This window comes from Berghia stephanieae, chromosome 4 (assembly GCF_034508935.2).
Source record: "Berghia stephanieae isolate SIO BIC M18660-M18661 chromosome 4, UCSD_Bste_1.3, whole genome shotgun sequence".
NCBI lineage: Eukaryota > Metazoa > Mollusca > Gastropoda > Nudibranchia > Aeolidiidae > Berghia > Berghia stephanieae.
In genome coordinates this window covers 33,767,036-33,781,745 of record NC_088363.1, presented here as the reverse complement: position 1 = coordinate 33,781,745, position 14,710 = coordinate 33,767,036, and positions in this window count along the sequence as shown.

Below are 14,710 nucleotides of genomic sequence, written 5' to 3'. Positions count from 1 at the left end.
GCACCCTAATACTTTTATTCTCAATTTTCATCCGACAGTTTTCCTTATCTATTATTTCTCACCATACGTCTATGAATGCAATTTTAGCTTCTAAAGAACCCGTCATATTATTACTGTTTCGAGACCATTCGTCACAAACGAGCAGAGAACATTTTTTTCAAAAATTGCTTGCCTGCTTAGAAATCTTTAGACACTGGTTCCCCTTTGTATATTAACAATATTTTTAAAGGCATATACCCCAACAAGAACCTTGAGATCGAGTGATGACAAATTTGTCCTGTCCCACTGGAGAAAACTTCTATTCAAAAGGGGTTCCGCACTAGGACAGGACTGTCCCGGGACACACCTGCGCGAATGCATTATTTAAAAAATTTTTTTTTACAAGATTCAAAAGTTTATTTGTAGGCAATTCAAGTAAATAAAATCAATAATAAAGCAAGGCAAACAATGATAGTAATAATGATAATAATAATAATAATAATAATAATAATAATAATAATAATAATAATAATAATAATAATAATAATAATAATAATAATAATAATAATAATAATAATAATAATTATAATGGTGATAATAATAATGTAAAATCTTCTAATTAATAGATTAGTTATTTAATAGTTTGAATTATAAATTAATAATTTACAAAATAAGTCCTTGGTACAACTCTAATAATTCACATTTTATGAATCAACATAAGATACGACATGACGATAATGATTTTTTACACTGTACAATGGGATTTGTTTACATAAGATTTATATAATCATGAAATATTCTTATAACTAGAGTAATATTATTGCTGCTGCTACTACTACTACAACTACTACTACTACTACTACCACTCCCACTACCACTACTACTACTACTACTACTACTACTACTACTACTACTATTACTACTACTACTACTACTACTACTACTACTACTACTACTACTACTACTGCTACTACTACTACTACTACTACTACTACTACCACTACTTCTACTATTACGACTACTACATCTACAACAACAACAACAACAACAACAAACTACTACTACTACTACTACTACTACTACTACTACTACACTACTACTACTACCACCACTACAACTACCACCTCTTCTACCACTACTTCTACTACTACAACTACTACTACTACTACTACTACTACTACTACTACTACTACTACTACTACTAGTAGTAGTAGTAGTAGTAATGGATGAAATAGAGGTTGCATATTTCTGTGCTTTACTACGTGGAAAAAAAAAGACAAATTGAAAGAGAAAACAATATTGGGTGCATCCTTTAATGACCCAAAGATTGCTCAAGGGTCAATTCCGTAGACTCTATGGTGATCTCCGATCTTATCTTAAAATGACTTTCTTGGAATCACCTCATTTTACCCAGGTGCAAATGAGTACCAGTTCGCTGATGAAAGTAATCTTTGACGGACTAGCATCATTCAAGAGGATAATAGAAAGTCAGCATGGCTCGGTGGTACGGTCTTTGCTTCGTACCCGAAAGGCATCAGTTCTGATGCGCTGTGTTGCCTTGAGTAAGTCACCTCGCCTAGCTCAATTTGCGGTGCTGCATTGCGGCTGACGCCTAGGTTATTCCAGTCTTCCCTTGGAATAGACCCTCGAGAAAAATTTCCCCTATGGGATGAAAAAGGGAATTTTTTTTTTTAATTTTAAACTGTTATCTGTCTGCTCAACGGTACAGCAACATGGATAAGTTCCTGATTTATAAGCTTAGGAGGCAAGATGGCCCATGGTTAGCGCGTTGTACTTCTGTGTTCGATTCCGACCGAAGCCAATTTGTACTTTCTAGAGCAAGAAAATTTACTCCAATCACTCACTCCATTCAGGTGTAAAAGGGTACCTGTCAAGCTTGGATAGTAATCTGCGATAGACTAGCGTCCTGTTCAAAGGTTTTCAAACAAATACGTTAATTGTCCGCTTCACGCTATTGAAACCGGAATAACTCCTGCACCATTGGCTACAAGGCTCTAAAGGAGTTAATTTGTCTTACAGTGAGTCCAAGTGGCTCAGAAGGACTTACTTAAAAATATTTTCATTGAAAATTCCCGAAATAAATAACGATAAAGATAATTGATCCCACAAGGTACCGAATAGATGTGCGACCGGTTTTAGACACGTTACTGCTGTGTCACAAAGTGTGACACTTCTTAAATTATATTAATAAACATACGTTTTTAAATTGCCGAAAATGTTTATGTTGCTATGCCTTCTGTACGTGGTTTCATCACATAGAATTATTTTTTGAATTGTTCTTGCTTTTTTATATTCAGAATTGAATAAATCATAACTGTGAAATTGAATGTAAGCTTCAGCTTAATATACGAAAACAGATAAAATGGACGTTTCGGGTTTCCCCTTCATCAACAACACATGATGAATTAAAAACTACAGACGAATGAGATAATGTGGTAGTGGCGTTGTTAAGATGCATAAACAAAAACATTGATGGGCAGGAAATTGTATGCTACTTTGTGAGGAAGCGCGAATTAAAACAGAGCAATAGAAATTTATAAAAGGTGCGTACTTAATTATGTTAAAAGAGGGGAGGCGGGTAGGAACTGTGTAATGCAGTATAGAAGACAGTGAACTAAAATAAAGTGTGGACTATTGTTGGAAAATAAATACAATGGAATTGGAAATAAATACAAAATGTAAGGGACGTAGGTATTAATATATTAGTGGCATTAGCAGTAGCAGAAGCAACCGATGAAATAGTAGTAGTAGTAGTAGTAGTAGTAGTAGTAGTAGTAGTAGTAGTAGTAGTAGTAGTAGTAGTAGTAGTGGTAGTAGTAGCAGTAGTAGTAGGGATGCAGAAAATAAAGACAGGCATTTCAATTTTGACACGGCGCCGCCAAGTCTGGGACTTTTTTGTCCTATTGCGGAAGTCTGCTATATTTTTTCTACTATCACAAACGATATGAACACGGGACTGGGACAGTCCTGTCCCGTTGATTTTGTAGCATTTCACAACGGCTTGGGACACAACGGGACTGTTTTGTCCCGTCCCAATAGGTGCGGAAGATTTCTCTAAATTCTATATGTTACAGATTTGGGACAGGACTGTCCCAGGACAGTCCTGTCCTAGTGCGGAAGAGGGTTTAGGTCATCCTCATTCCTTCAATTATTAAAAATCCAACTATAATCCCACTTGTTTCAAACGTAATCAATTGATGATCTGTTTGGTTGTGTATTTGTATATATTTCATTTAAGGTGAATGCAATGTTCTTGGTGTCCGTTTAGACGGCGTATAGCGCTATAACAAATGTTGTTAATTATTATTATTATTATTATTATTATTATTATTATTATTATTATTATTATTATATTATTATTATTATCATCATCATCATCATCATCATCATTATTATTATTATTATCATCATCATCATCATCATCATCATCATCATCATCATCATCATCATCATCATCATCATCATCATTATTATTATTATTATTATTATTATTATTATTATTATTATTATTATTATTATTACTATCATTATTATTATTAAGGTCTTCAGGTTCTAAACTATTTGGTAGTGGGAATATAACAAGTCATTCGGAGGACTAATAAGGAATAGGTTTCAAATTCAATCATAATCTGGAATAGCTGTCTCAGTAGAAGGCTGTATAGGCAGATTCTAAAGATTACAGTAAAAGAGTGAGTGGGATGATCTTTATTGACGGCTAGCAGATATCTAGACTAGAAATAATGATGCCATCACTCTGAAACCAGAAGTTCAATTACACAAGGAATCTATCCAGTTCCCCGGAAGAGTGGTTTTACACTTTTAGTGATATTGGAACCAGTTTTTTACATAATTTTTTTCTCTTTTCATTTATTATTTTGTTTTGTGTCACAGGGGGGCCTACTTTGGAGGAAATTTTTAAAACGGACAAGTCATGCTCTCGAATTATTGGGGCGATGGATTGTGCTACAAATGCGTGTGTCATGATGGGCAGGGTCGATGCACTAAATTCCCTTGTGACTCTGCTAAACGTAATTAATAAAAATGCTGTAAATACGACCCGGAGTCCCACAACTGAATCATGGGGAAATGAATCTGATGCTCTGAATTGAATATTATCTTTAACTTGTAAACTTTGAGTCAAAGCAATGGTTTTAAATTGAATTTACATCTTTAACTTATAACTTGAGTCAAAATAATTAAACTTCAGTGAAAGTTACTGTCTTAAATTTAATCTGTATGTTTAACTTTAAAAATTGAGCCAAAGTAAATGTTTTTGCTGAAGAGAGCATGTTTTGTTTGTAGACTTCAAAGAAATTGATTCTTTAATTCTTATTTAATAAGTCATTGTCTTGACTTGAAACTTATCTTTTATCATTTAGTTTCGACAGATTGCCGCGAAGGGTCACAAATTGAATCTATATTCTGAATTTTGAAATTTGATAAAAATATTTTCTCAATTGAGGATATTTAAAATCTTTATTTCTTGAGTTAAAAAGAAACAACTATATTTCTTCACTCTGATTGCTAACCAGTTAACTGCCGTACTCTGGAAAGACACTTATTGAAAAATTTGGCCAGAAAACTCGTTCTTCATATATCGATCGAATTAAATTAATCTCATTCTCATATTGGCCAAAAAATCTCTCAAACCTGGGGCCTTTCGAGGTGTCTTCAGTTAATCCCAGGTTTGAGAGTTTTTTGCCAACAGGAGAGTCGTTTTCGTATCGGAAGGTCCTGGGTTAGAATCTCGTTCGGCGCACAGTTGAGTCCTTGGAAAAGGCTCTTTACTCACATTCTCTCACCACACTCAGGTGTAAAATGAGTATCTGGCCGTTAACAGCGTTGCCTTTGTCCGAAAAACTGTAATATCGCCTCACAGGTGTCATGTCTCGTCCTACATGTTAAATGTTGTTGTTGACCAGGGACCCCTTGTAAAGCGCTTTGAGCACATTTAATGGATATTGAGCTCAATTTAAATCATTCAAATCAATCGATATTGAAGAACGAGTTTTATGGCCAAATTTTTAAATACGTGTCTTTCCAGAGTAGGGCAGTTAACTGGTTAAATTCAAGCGCAACGATTGCTTTTTATTTGTTCACCCCGAAACGTCACTATATCGATGCCGTATCAATACCATTTTGATGTGATGGGTGAGAAATTAAAACAATGACATGACAACGATTACCTTGGAACATTTCGGAATAAAACATTATGAAATATTTTTTTGGGTTCAATGATGTCCTTCTCTCTTTCTTTCTTTCTTTCGTATATTCTTTCTATATTTCGTTTGGCTTTCTGTCTTAATCTAAAATACACGTGTTTAAGATGTCGCCAGATAACAAGTCCTTCTAACTTCGATCGATTAAAACGACTCTAATTTTGGCATATAATCTCAAACCTGGGACTTCGCGAAGTTCCAGGTTTGAGAGTTTTCGCCAAAGATGAGGGTAATTTTAATCGATCGATATTAGAAGGAGGAATTCTCTGGTCGACAATTTAGATACATGTATTTCCAGAGTGCAAAACAAAAAATGAAGTGAACGGAAAAGTTTCGGAGGACAGCAGAGAATAAAAACTTTTGTGGCGACGGGGAGTCTGACCGTAGCCTTACACTGACCAAAAAATGACGCCAAAAGACAAGTCTTTGTCCACACATTGTCAGTTGTATTCAATAGTTCAACCAATGGAATCAATTGTTTTCTTAGGCTCCACTAACGACAATTTACTAAACGCCGCACAAACCAAAAAAATGACGTCAAAATATGTGCTGGCGCGGAAATATTTACCAAGTAGAATACTGTAGCAAATGCTAATAAAGAAAGAAAAACAAAAAAAACAAAAAACAACAACAACACACCAAGAAGGAAACAAAAAACCCAACAAAAACCAACAAAAATTGTTAAAAAATTAAAAACAAAAACAACAGGAACACAAAACAAACAAAAAACACATTGCCAATTTACTTTCCCTGACCACGTACGAAATAAACGGCCGTTTCTATTAATTTTCCTCTTCCCATCCAGATTCCACTTTGTTACTGATTTCAGAAAATGTTTTTTGTTTGTTTGTTACATTATGCATATGTCTTTAAAAATACTTTATAAGTTATACTAAAAGCTGTATAAATGCAATTATCAACTCGGTTTACAATACAAGGTTTGCTCATAACGAGTGAAATTAAAAAAACTGTATTGAGATAAATCATAAGTTTCCCATTTTTGTATAAATCCAATCCATAATATTCCATATTGCTCAAAACTGTTGATGGAGGTAATTTTAAGTTCTTATTGTCACATAATTAGGTTATAGTATTGTATATATAGTAATCGAGTACCTTGCGTTATTGTGAAAAGTTGAAATAATATATAGTTATGATTTTGATGCTCAAGAACAGACGTGTTTGTTAACTCATTGATTTAATATATTATTATAAGCCCACAATGTGACACTTATTATTCGTTATGCCCGTCGTGTAATTTATTTGCAGGTCTTATAACTAAAATTGTTATGAGATCACTGTTGCAATGGAAGTACTCTCAAATCTCGTCCTTTCCAACAATGGGAAGTCGAGCCTAGAATGGCGTTCACTCATCAGACCGGCTATTATGGTCTCCTAGGTTCTACCCGAAGGTAACAAGTTACCTGCCGTACTCAGGAAAAAAAAACTCGTATTCAAAAATTTGGTCAGAATATTTTCTGACCCCCAGTCTATCTAACAGTGACCTGGTAGCTAGGTCTGTTAGATCAGGTTGAAAATACTTTGCGATAGCCTTGCATCCTATCCAAATGATAGCAACTCAATTGCGATTGTCCGTTTCACGCAAGTAAAACCGGGATAAACTCCGTCCGCCATAGTCCTAATCTGGCACTATTTCGAACACGCTTTTCAAATCTTTATCTTACACCTGTTCCTTCACACAAATTTGTAACTTGAAACATCCAAAAATACATACACAGGCTGTCACGAAAAGATCTTATGGCAAATGTCCCACACAATTAGTCAGATAAAACCAAATTTATTTGGACCGATACACTTGAAACAGGATTGTTCCATTTGATTAAAATCTATGAGGAAATGAGTTCACTATCGATTGTGCCCCTTAGTTGTGTCCATTGCAAAGAACACATTGATATGAATTATCAACTCTCAAGCGCTTGAGGTTTCGACGGAAGGCGCTATAGTAATATGCTTCTTCTTCTTCTTCTTCTTCTTCTTCTTCTTCTTCTTCTTCTTCTTCTTCTTCTTCTTTTTCTTCTTCTTCTTCTTCTTCTTCTTCTTCTTCTTCTTCTTCTTCTTCTTCTTCTCTCTTCTTCTTCTTCTTTTCTTCTTCTTCTTCTTCTTCTTCTTCTTCTTCTTCTTCTTCTTCTTCTTCTTCTCTCTTCTTCTTCTTCTTCTCTCTTTCTTCTTCTTCTTCTCTCTTCTTCTTCTTCTTCTTCTTCTTTCTTCTTCTTCTTCTCTACTACTACTACTACTACTACTAGTAGTTCTTCTTTTTTTCATTATTATTATTATTATTATTATTATTATTATTATTATTATTATTATTATTATTATTATTATTATATTGGGACCGCTTGTTTCCTTGACCACTAATAAAGGCAATTCACTAAGCTATCCACAAACCTAAATAAATTAACGTCAAATTATGGGTCTTAGTGAGGTTTAGTGTCAGTTAACGATGGCTACGATACAACTCCATATGAGTGGACTCTTATTTTAGCTATGCGATATGCGTATAGGTAAAATACTCACGATATCAGCCAGTCCGAATAACGTACCAACACACAAAATTCTATGTCACCTTAAACGTTTATAGTCTGATGGGTGTAGTTTAGTGAGAACTTATCATTAAAATAAATGGCTGTCTAAAAACAATAACAAAGACCTGAGTGACGTCAATTTCTCTCCAGCAATGTATATTACTCACTCACCGATCAGGGGGACTGAAGCACGAAGCAAAGGCATTTATTCATTAACAAGTCTGCAGAAATATGAAATGTGTATGCAATACACCCCCCCCCCCCACCCCAGCCCTCAAAGAAAAGAGATAAAAATTGGAATTCCGATTGCTCAGTTGGTAGAGCACTCCCCTCACAGGCAAAGTGATTGGTATTAATCCCGTGTGCAGTCGAGGTTTTGATTTTCAGACCTTTCTTCTGAACCAGCAGTGATTGGGTTGCTGGGTCTATTAAATCTGGCTGGCAGTATTTAAAAATAGACTAACTTCCTATCCAAAGAATAGAAGCAACAACATTGAAGTCACTCAACTCTTTGCTGTTGTTTTTAGCCAGCATTTTTATGATTATTTCTCATTAAATTCTATCAATCAGATTATAAACGTATAAGGTTACACATCTTTTTGTTTGTTGGTACGTTATATCCGTCTTTTGGCTAAACGCACAGCAACAATATGATGCAATTGCTACACACCGCTAAACGCTACACATACCGGGTTAAACTCCTTCTTGCTAGGCCTTTTGATTCTAAGTGGCTAATTTTTTAAAACTAAATTTTCTATTCCAACACGGCATTCTAGCGGATGTTTCTGTTAATCATTGTAAAACTGACAAACATTTCGAACCACAATGCATGTGTTCCCACTCAAATATCGATGCTGTGCGTTTAGCCAAATAAACTCACAACATTCGCCAACCAGATATCACATACACACACACATACACACACATACACACACATATACACACATGTACACGCATATACACACACAATAGATAGGTAGATAACCACGCCTTTCGGACAATCGTCATAATATAAATAATGGCAGTGATTGGTAGACACCTCAAACTACACAGGTTTTACTATCGATGGTAAGTGTTTAAGTAAAATACCCAATTTTCTACCGCTTGATCAATAGAAGAAACACACAGAACTATGTGTAAATTTAAGCGTTCATAATCTGATCGAGAAATTCGTGTGATAACTAGTCACCAATTTTATGGTATAAAAACAATAGATAAATCGCTGCAGAGTTTACAACTGCCAACCGATATAAGACCAACACAATTTTGACCTAACTTTTAGTCTGGTTTACGTTTAGTGAGAACAACTCAAACGCGGATGGCAAAAACAAACAAAGCTGAGTGACGCATCGCACTATCATATCAATGATCTGAGAGAGAGAGAGAGAGAGAGAGGGGGGGGGTCGATTCCATTCGCGTTACTGTTTATAAACCATCAACTATGTTTGTCCGAGCACGTGTGAGGGTGTGTCATAAATTGCGTGTTTTGATTGGTCGGAAATCTACTGGTTAATTGTCCATGACAGCGGTTTCTATACTATGGGTGTATATATTATATATATATATATATATATATATATATATATATATTATATATATATATATAGTTATGTTATGATAGTAATAATTCACTTTTGTTTTTCAGGGACTTAACAAATTCTTCCCAAGTATGTTTAAAAAAAGAATCACCGACAAGCCATAACAAAAAAAGGCTAACAACAAAAAGCCTAACAACAAAAAAGCCTGAAAAATCCTAAAAAGTATTATCTGCAATAAAGTGATAATCCTATTGCCCTCGTTTCTAACGTAATTCTTTTTTTTTAACGAACTTTTATATAGAGCAATATCCACTAAACGTGCTCAGTCAAACGAAGCATGACTCGTGTTAGGCGATATTACAATTTTTTCGACGGAGGCAACGCTGGTTACGGTAAGGTGTCCGAGGTCCCTCAACTGAGAGGGTGCAAGAATAGCCCAACGCCAAGCCAGCGGGTCGTAAAAGGCGACTAATGGTGTGTGACTTCCCCTTTTTGAGTCACCTGGTCCCCCAGGTTGGGGGTTGTCGAAGGGTTAACACCCCTTCCGTAAAACGCAAATTGTTATAGAAACACAGGCGGACAAAGCAAATCCTTTTCTTAGCTTGGGCGACCGAAGAATTTCTGCAATGACAGAATTTGTGAAGGACAACAGACAAATCCGAAAGGATTCTGCTATCCCGATGACGTCTTCGCCAAACAAGCAGCTTCGAATTGCGTCGTGGAACGTTCGCACCATGTATGAAGCAGGAAGAAGCTCTCAAGTTGTGACATAGATGAGAAGATACAGGCTGCATATACTCGGAGTATGCGAAACGCATTGGATACAATCCGGACAGAAATACCTACCTGGGGAGAAGATTTTATATTCAGGGAGAGGGGATGGGATTCATACACAGGGAGTAGAAATAATTATAAGCAAGTTTGCCCGGAAGTCACTGAGAGGATAGGAACAACACGGAGAAAGGATCATCTTGGCGTCCTTTACAACATGGACATTGTACAGATCTATACCCCAACAAATGACGCAACAGATGAGGTCAAAGATACATTTTATAGTCTGCTACAGCAAGTCATTGATAAGTTGCCAAGGAAGGACATCAGCATATGGATTAGAGATGCCAATGCTAAAGTGGGACCGGATAACGTAGGTATGAACGTATCATGGGCCGTCATGAGAGAAATGAACGACAATGGTGAGAGTTTGGCAAATTTTTGTGCATTCAACAGTTTAGTGATTGGAAGATCAGTGTCTCCCCAGAAAAGGGTACATGATGGCAACTAGGGTCTCACCAGACAGTATGACAGAGAATCAGACCGATCAGTTTTGTATCTCACATAGATTCAGACGTTCATTAGAGAATGTGGCAGTACGGATAGGGGCGGATGTCAGATCAGACCACCACCTGCTATTAGCAAAGCGTAAGCTCCGACTCAGAAAACGTGGGACCAGATCACACACAAGAAGAAAATTCCAGGTGAATGCACTGGAGGAGGAAAAGAATGAGGAGTTCAAACTGCAATTGAGTAATAGATTCGAACCTCCAGCTGATCTCGAGGAGAACATAGATGTAGAGTCACATTGGGCAAAGATCCTGGAAGTCTACATTTGGGTGTCTATTTTGATTCAGAAAAGAGAATGTCAGCTTACATTTCTGCTCTCTGTAAATCTTTATACTTTCAATTGAAGAAAATCAGTTCGATCCGTCAGTATATTGCAATTGGAACATGTAAAACATTGATTGTTTCCCTCATTTTTTCGAAACTAGATTATTGTAACTCCCTGCTTGTCAACTTGCCTCAGGCTTCTATTAAACAATTACAACTACTGCAAAACAGTGCGGCAAGATTAGTTTTTGGCAAAATAAAATTTGATCACGCAACCCCTTTGTTGGCCTCTCTCCACTGGTTGCCCATTGAAAAGCGCACAAATTACAAAGCAGCGTGTCTTGTTTATAAGTGTTTGACTTGTATAGCACCGGCATATCTCACAGATCACGTGGTCATGTGTAAATTTGAAAATTACACTTTAAGATCGTGTAATGACCAAACGAAAATTTCGGAAAAAGGATCAAGAACAAAATTTGGTGATAGATCGTTTGCTTGTTTCGGCTCCAAGATTTGGAATGAACTACCACGTGGTCTGAGGGAGTGTAAGTCTTTCTCTACCTTTAACAAGAATCTCAAGACACATTTTTACTGTATTTGTTTTCATTGACTCTATGAATCCTTGATTTGGTTATGAATTATTTTTTTTCACTTAAAATTGATAATTTATATTGTAAAGTGCCCAGAGCTTGTGTTATACACGAGAACGAGCGCTATATAATGTATTATTATTATTATAATTATTTATTTTATATTATTATTATTATTATTATTTTATTATTATTATTATATTATTATTATTATTATTATTATATTATTATTATTATTATTATTATTATTATTATTAATTATTATTATTATTATTATTATTATTATTATTATTATTATTTATTATTATTATTATATTATATCTATCAACTTTTCACGAGGTATTGGGTGTAAAGAAATCAGACCATAAAGAATGGATAAGTCCAATCACCTTGGACCTAATTGAAAAGAGGAGAACAAGGAAGGAACAAGTGACTGCAAGTTGAACAAGGGCTTCAAGACTGGATGCACAAGAGCAGTATAGAGCCACAGCAAAGGAAGTCAAAATATCTGTGAAGAAAGACAAGGAAGCATTCATGAACAGACTTGCAGAGAAAGTAGAAGCAGCAGCAAAAGGACGCATGAGATCCTTTATCAAATTACCCAGACACTTGCTGGAAAATATGGGAAACGAGAGGTACCAGTCACAGACAAAGATGGGGAAAACTCTTTTTGTAAAAGAGGCTCAATCTAAGCGATGGAGGGAACATTTCAACTGCCCCTGCCTTCTGAACGGACCACCATCAGACAACCCGCCGGAACTGTTGCCTGCAAGGAATGAGCTACAAATTAGCTGTGATCCACCATCGATAGCAGAAATTGTGGGTGCCATTAAAAAGATGAAAAGGAGGCAAGCTGCTGGACCAGGCCAGATTCCACCAAAGGCTCTAAAAGTTGATGCTGAAAAAAAAAATGATGAGGCCCTTCACCCACTATTTAAGGGAATCTGGAATGACGGGTTATTCCCAAAGGATTGGAAGGAATGATATCTTGTCAAGCTTCCAAAGAAAGGGGACCTCAGTAATTTTAATAATTATCGAGGAATCACTCTTCTCTCCATTCCAGGAAAGGTTTTCAATAGTGTTATTCTAGAGAGAATAAAGAATGCAACAGATGCTAAACTGCGTGACGAACAGGCTGGTTTTCGGAAAAATCGTTTAACCACTGACCAGTTTGCCTCTCTGTAAGTCATAGAGGAGCAGTCTATAGAATGGAACGTTCCATTTATTATCAACTTTCTGGATTACGAGAAGTCGTTGGTCAGTATTGACAGAGCAACGTTGTGGAAAATTCTGGCACTTTATGGACTCATTAGTAAACCTCATTAAGGAAATGTATGAAGGAACAAGTTGCAGGGTTGTATATGAAGATCAGTTTACTGACAGCTTTGAAATTAAGACTGGTGTCAAGCAGGGATGCTTGCTCTCACCATTACTGTTCATCCTTGCCATTGATTGGCTAATCCAGAGGGCGAAAAAATTTGATACAGTGGATCTCCTGGACTCATTGGGATGATCTGGATTTTGCAGATGATCTGGCTCTTCAGTCTCACACCCAGGACCAGATGCAAGCAAAAACCACAATTATAAACAGACTCTCTGAATTAATTGGTTTAAGAATTCACCCTGCAAAGTCAAAGGTCGTAAGGATAGGCACGCATGAAAGGTAGCAGATCAAAGTAAAAGATCAGGAACGTAAAGATGTTGACACTTTCTGCTATCTAATCGACAATAATGGAGGCACGTAATCAGAGGTGAAAGCACGGATAGGAAAGGCACAGGCTGCATTCACATCTTTGAACAGAGTTTGAGAGCTAAAGATATATCCATTCGACTAAAGCTTAGACTTTTCAACTCAAACATGAAGTCTGTCCTACTGTATGGATGTGAAACTTGGAATGCATCGCAGGTACATATAAGAGGATATAGATTTTCGTAAACAGGTGCATGCGTAAGCTACTCAGAATAAAATGGAAGGATAGAATTAAGAACGAAGAAGTATGGAAAAGAACACAGCAGAAACCAGTGGGAGAGGAAATAGGAAGAAAACCACGGAGGTGGATTGGACACACCCTTAAGAAGACTGAATCCACTATAACAAAGACTGAAACCCTCAGGGCAGAAGATCAAGGGAAGGCCACGGGGAACATGGAGAAGAATTTAAGAAGCTGATATACAGAGAAGTGATAAGACATGGAACGAAATAAAAAAAAAGTTAACTCAGGATAGAGAATGGTGGAAACTGTTTGTCCATGGTCTTTACTCGGAACCAGGATGAAAAGGCAATGATAATGATGATGATGATTACTCATTTTATACCTGAGTAAGGTGAGAGAATGGGAGTAAAGAGTCTTTTCCAAGGACTCAATTATGCGCCGAGCGAGGCTGGAACCCAGGACCCTCTGATCCGAAAGCGAGTGTCATACCATTAGACCACATAGCCGCACAACAGCTTCCACGTATCATTGACACACCTTGAGAGATAAGTGCGGAAGGTCCTGGGTTCGACCTCGCTCGGTGCATAGTCGAGACCTTGGAAAAGGCTCTTTACTTACATTTTCTCACCATACTCAGATGTAGAATGAGTACCCAGCCGTTAACAGCATTGTCTCTGTCCGAAAAAGATTGCAATGTCGCCTAACAGGCATCATGTCTCGTTCTACATGTTACGTGTTGCTGTTGTAAAGCGCTTTGAGCACGTTTAGTGGATATTGCGGTATATAAAAGCTCATTATTATTTTTTTTATCATTATTATCATCATCATCATCATCATCATCATCATCATCATCATCATCATTATTATTATTATTATTATTATTATTATTATTATTATTATTATTATACATGGCTTTTATGGCCTTACCTCGACTTGCACATCTTAGCAGGTCTGAAAACCTGACACAGTTATTGCTCAGTTTTAACCCTGTTGCAATGGACACTATTTTGTGTTGGTTTGAATAGTATTTCCTTTACAACCCGAGGCCCATAACAATTTGGCTAATCAGAGCTGCCTTACCCCGTATCTTAACTAGCTGAAGGCGTTTAACACCCTAGAGGTTACCCTATAATTGTGACGATTTAAAGACTGTGTTGAACGTAAGCTTTTATTATGTGCAATATCCACTAAACGTGCTCAATGGGTCCCTGACCAACAGCAACACGTAACATATAGAACGAGACATGACGCCTGTTACGCGATATTACAATTTTTTTTCCG